Source organism: Ictidomys tridecemlineatus, chromosome 7, assembly GCF_052094955.1.
Source record: "Ictidomys tridecemlineatus isolate mIctTri1 chromosome 7, mIctTri1.hap1, whole genome shotgun sequence".
In the NCBI taxonomy this organism is placed as follows: Eukaryota; Metazoa; Chordata; class Mammalia; order Rodentia; family Sciuridae; genus Ictidomys; species Ictidomys tridecemlineatus.
In genome coordinates, this window is record NC_135483.1 from 66,092,695 (window position 1) to 66,098,694 (window position 6,000).

Here is a 6,000-nt window from a genome sequence, read left to right on the forward strand (position 1 = left end):
CGAAAATGTCAACTCATTTTTTATTAGTTTTGTGATTTAGAGTCCTTGGGCAAAACCCACAGCTCCAGTGACCCCAACAAATGAGGCTCAGACATTCATCACCATATGCCAATGTAGTACCAAAGAGGTGAGCCGTGGTGAAGGGCAGAAAAGGAACTCTTCATCAGTATGGCCATGCTGGTAAGAACAGGTATAGGGGTACAGCGGCCAACGATCTGTGTTCAGGTGGCTGACAGAACTTGGAGGTTTTATAGGAAAAGGGAACAAAGCCAAGGTTTGGAGACTTATATGACTTGGGAGTTTGCATAGCTGGCAGTGTACATCATTTTGGTTTTGCCGTGGTCTGCTTGATCATTATCTCAGGACTGATTCTGTGAAGCTTTGGAAAGGTTCAGAGGGCAATTTAAATCTCATAAGATTTGGTCATGTTTAGGGAGGCAGCCTGGGTTCCATCATGGGGTGATTGCTCCCATTTAGGAGGGCAGCCCCATCATGGGGTGGTCTGGTACTTGGGAGTAGTTTTGGTCCCTTGTCATAAAGAGACTTTACCAACCAGGTCTGTCGTTCTTGAAAAACAAGGTAACTGCAGAAGAAAATGACTCAGTGAAAAGAAAAGAAAAAAAAAATGTTACAAAGGCAGAGAAGAAATGGGGTCAGAGAGGAATAAATTGGAGTTGGTTAAGGCCAGTGACTGGGCCTTCCTTCAGTTTCAAATTTTAAACTCTGATTTAACCCTTACAATGTTTCTCTTCCCTTCCCTCTCCCTCCTCCCCTCCCCCACTCCTCTCCTTTTCTCCCTTTTCTGTCCCTCACAAAAGAGCTAGCCATTGCCCAGCTTTTCTTGAGAAAAACGGCAACCCATAATCATCTTTACATAAGATTTATTTAAAAACCAGAGATGTAGTATTTTTTATGATTAAAATGTTTTTCATATGTATAAGTACATTGCTATGTGATGCACACATAAACACTATTCACATTGTGCAGCACATAACTTAGGGAAGCTGCTCAATCACAATAGCCACCTGCAATTTGTAGCCTCTACTCTCCTAGCTTAAAAATATTTAGGGTGAAGGAAATGTTCCATAGTAAGTGTAGATGTTTAAAGGGAAAGGTAACCCAAAGGAATCAGTGGGACCCACCATATAAAATACTGGTTTCCTTTTATTGCACACTCTAGATATGCACTGTTTTATAATCTTTTTTTAATGCTCAGAGTGAATAAGTTTTAAAATAATGTTAAATAATATTAAAAGCTAAAAACTTTTAAAATATTAAAAGTTTTTAGCTTTTAATTTTTTTTTTCCTGTTAATAACCATTTCAGTCATTCTGGAGCCTCAGTTTTTGACCTCAATATGGAATCTGTGTACTCATATTATACTTTCAATATTTATCAATAATTACAAATTTTCTATGTACTCATATTGTACTTTCAATATTTATCAATAATTACAAATTTCAGATATTGAACTGCTATGACATTCCTTGGTTTGAGGCTCACATTTGAAACCCTGGTTTGTTCTCTCTGTCCATGGCATCTTAATATGCGTTGTGGTGTGTCTCTCCTGGTTGGTGGCCAAATTTCCCTCAGGCTTGACTTTTATCTTCCCATGGCAAGTCTGCCCTTATTTGCAGTCATATGGGCATATGGTCAGGCCTCAGTCCAGCTGCTCTAGAACATGCCTGTCCCTCGGGGCCACCAACTCCTCACAGTGTGCATCAGTCTCAGTTGTCCTTGGTGGTACATGCCTCTCTGATTGTCATCCAGAGGTTCCTCTTTATAAAAGACCTTTGGACTCAGAAATCTCATTTTTGTTTAATAGCCTTTTAATGATGTGCTATTTAAAATTTGCCAGTGTTTTAGCTTGCCTTTTTTTTTTTCTAACATAATTTCTTGTGACTGTGATTGAAAGAATTTTGAAATCAACCATTTCAGAAAACTAATGAACATTGGGAACCCCTTTTCCATCAAAACATAAAGCAATAAAATATTATTATATTCTACATATACATGTAAATGTGTTTAAGTATAAAATATAATTAATTCAAATCTTTGAAAATATGCTCCTCAAATATGTAAGTTGTGCAATTATTTATGTTACATGGTCTACATTTTAATTCAGACCATTCTGAACTCTCACAATTTGGTGAAAACCCCATCAAGTTGTTTTCATAAGATATGGTTTAAGACAATCAGACCAAAAGTTTATAGGAAATAACATTTCATGGTGACACATAAGGCTTTCAGGTTCTTAAACTCCATGAGTTCTTACCAGAACTAGGAGTGTATTGCTGGATATTTTCTTGGTGAACCCCCTCTCCTTCTGTCTGCCTCAGTCTGTTTGGGGCTGCTACAACAGAACACCAAAGATTGGATAATTTATAGAGAACCGAAATTTATTTCTTATAGTTGTGGAGGCTGAGAAGTCCCAGATCAAAGCACTGGCAGCTTTGGTATCTGGTGTGGGCCCTGTCTTCAATTTCCCAGATAATACTTTGAATGCTGCATCCTCCAGAGTAGAGAAACTCTGTTCTTCACATAACAGAATAGCAAAAACAGAGAATATGCTCCTGAAAGCCCCCTTTAGGGCTGGGGATATAGCTCAGTGGTAGAGTGCTTGCCTGGCAGGCACAAAGCCCTGGGTTCAATCCCCAGTCCACCCAAAACAAAAACTGAAAGTCCCCTTTAAAGGCACTAAATTCAGCTGTGGGGGCAGAACTCTCCTGGGCTAATCACCCCTTAGACATCCCACCTCTTAGTACCAGTTACACTGGCAATCAAATTTCAACATGATTTTTGGAGGGGACACACAGTCAAACCTCAGTGCTCCCCGACTGCCTGCTGCTCAGCATTCCCAGAGGATCCCAGGATAGAAGGGTCAAAGTTTAGAGCATGACTTTTAATATGATGTCAGTGACCAAAGAGTACTTGGAAGTTATTCTTCTGTAACAGCAGAGCACAACCCAGAGAATGCTTGACTTCTGGGGGTAAATATGTAAAACTTGAGATATGCCAATGAAATTCATTGAGGGCTTTCTGATTGGAGGCAAACATTTTGGTTAATGCTTTGTAGAAAGAAATCATTCTCAAAGTATGTTTCACTTTTCCCCTTCATTTTTGTTGAATTCTGCATTTCTGTCAAAAATTAAAATAAAAAAAAATGAGCATGACATGTAACTTGTCTCCAGATCATTGGTTCTCACATTGCCATATTACTGTCCAGTCATGCACCAAATAATATTGTTTTGTTCAATGATGGGCCACATATATGACAGTGATCCTGCAACACTATCCTGGAGCTGAAAAATCCCTGTTGCCTAGTGACATCATAGCCACAGTAATAATATAGAACAAAGAAACCATCTAAGTTTGTGTCAGTACATGTCATGATGAACACACAATGAGGAACTCACCTAATGATGCATTTCTCAGAATGTGTCCCCATTATTAAGCAATGAATGATATATTCTAATGGATCTAAGAGTTGTTATTTTATATGTCCTGAATATTAATCCTCTGTTAGAAGAGTAGCTGGCAAAATTTTCTCTAGTTCTGTAGGATTTCTCTTCATGCTCTTATTTCCTTTGTTGTGCAGAAAGCTTTTTAATTTGATGCCATTCCATTTATTAATTCTTGGTTTTATTTCCTGAGCTTTATGGGTCTTATTGAGGAAGTCAAAACCTGCCTATGTGTTAGAGAGTTTTGAGCCTGTTTTCTTCTAGAATTTGTAAAATTTCTGCTCTAGTTCCTAGGTCATTGAACCACTTTGCATTAACTTTTGTATAGATTAAGACATAGGGGTCTAATTTTATTTTATTTTTTTTAATATGAGAAGCTAATATTCCCGGCAACATTTGATTAAAAGGCTATCTTTTCTCCAGCATGTTTTTGGCACCTTAAAGACCAAATGACCATATCTGTTCTGTATGGGTATGTCCATATCTTCTGCTCTATTCTGTTTGTTACATATCTATTCTTGTGACAGTACCATGCAGTATTTGTTACTATGGCTCTGTTGAATCCCACTATTATATATAATTACAATGTACCAACAAAATTATATTTTTTCATTTTTAACATTTTTGTTGAGTTATTAATTGCACATACTAATGGGTTTGGTGTGATATTTTCATAATGCATATAATGTTCCCTGGTCAAATCCACCCACCCTTTTGTATTTAAAAAAATTAATGATACGATATCAGTGTCTACACTTCAATTTTTAAGATGCATTTACAAAGTAAGTCATGATCAATGTCACTATGGCTTTTTGGTTGTTGAGAAAGCATTTATTTGCCCTCTGTATGTCTTTGTCTCCTCCCTTTACTCTTTGGTTTGAACCTTTAAGGAAATTTACCCAAATTTTGTTAAGAGTAATTGTCAGGAACTTACCACTGCCTCAGGGTGCATGGAGTGACCCTTGTCACTTATGTCTCTGGGAGAGGCCAGCTTGGGGCCCAGGCCAGAACAATAGCCATAGTAACATTATTTTAAACAGCAGGGTGGGGGCCGACTATTGTTATTCAGAGTTTATTAAAATTATGATAAAAAGTGGGGCTGGGGATGTGGCTCAAGCGGTAGGCACGCTCGCCTGGCATGCGTGCGACCCGGGTTCGATCCTCAGCACCACATACCAACAAAGATGTTGTGTCTGCCGAGAACTAAAAAATAAATATTAAAAAAATAATAATAAAAAAAAATTATGATAAAAAGTGGTTGTCACTTGATAGTGAAATTGTGATTTTTTTCAATTTTTTAATTAACTTTTTGCATTTTGCAACTGTCCTCAGTGAGTTTACATTTCTTTTAAAAATAATTTAAAAGATAATTTTAAAAATTAAGAAAATTAATTCAATGTATGTATCAAGATTAATACTGAATTTCTCTCCTAAGAGTTAAAGAGGAAGAAACATTTTAGGAATTGGCATATTCAGAATAAGAAAAATTAGAAGGAAATATACCAAAATACTAATGGTTGGTGAGGGGGGTTAAGGTAATGGTTAAAGTGTATTTTATACTTCTCTGCACTTTTCAAAATTTCCATTGTTAGTGTGGATCAAGTTTATCGTTAAGAGAAAATCATCCTGAAGTGCTTTTCTGAGGACCATCTGCCTCTCGGGGTCCCTGATTCTGCTTTTATTAATCCCGTGGTTCCTTTCTCTTTACACCACAGAAACAAGTAAAAAACATGAAGCTGTTACTATACCATGTTGCTATACTAAAACAAAGTGCAGGGGGAAAAAATAGCATTGCAGACATCACTTAGGAATGTAGAAAAACTACTATGTAAAGTTACTCATACCAGGGAGAGACCTTGCCAGCCTGCTTATTCATCCCACTCCTTTACTGAAAACAAAGTTTTCCCCCAAAGCCTAGAATTTCACATTTCAAATTCCAACTTCAGAAATGGGAGTAGTTATCATTTATTTGAAAAAGGTTAATCATTTTGTTGCTTTTTCTAATAACACCTAAATCATTTTGGCTCACAGACACTGTAGTGACCTAAGTGTGGGGAGGGATGGGGGACTATTTAGAGCATGGAATATTCCAAGGAAGGTAAGGTCAATCTGGATGGAGCTCTGCAAGGGAAGGCTCTGTGTGGCTTGGGAGCAGAGAGTGTGCACTTGGCCCTTAGAAGTGAAGGAGGTGGCCTAAAGAAGTCTAAGTGGATAATAGAATAAAGAAGGCACACATCCCAAGCTTCATGATGGTCTGTCAGCTGACATAGCCTCAAGGGCAGAAGAGAGAGGTAAGTTGTATGTGGCTACAAGGTGGGATTTCAGAAACACCAAGAAGGTCCAGATAAGCACTCTTCCAAATTCCTTTACAGCCTGTTTGCTGACACTTGAATTGTAACTAACCAAAATATAATAGAGATTGAGTATCTCATGACTGAAATGCCCAGGACCAAAAGTGTTTCAGATTTCACATATTTTTGGAATATTTGCATACACGTAATGAGATATGTTGCAAAGGGGACCCAAATCTAAAGGCAATG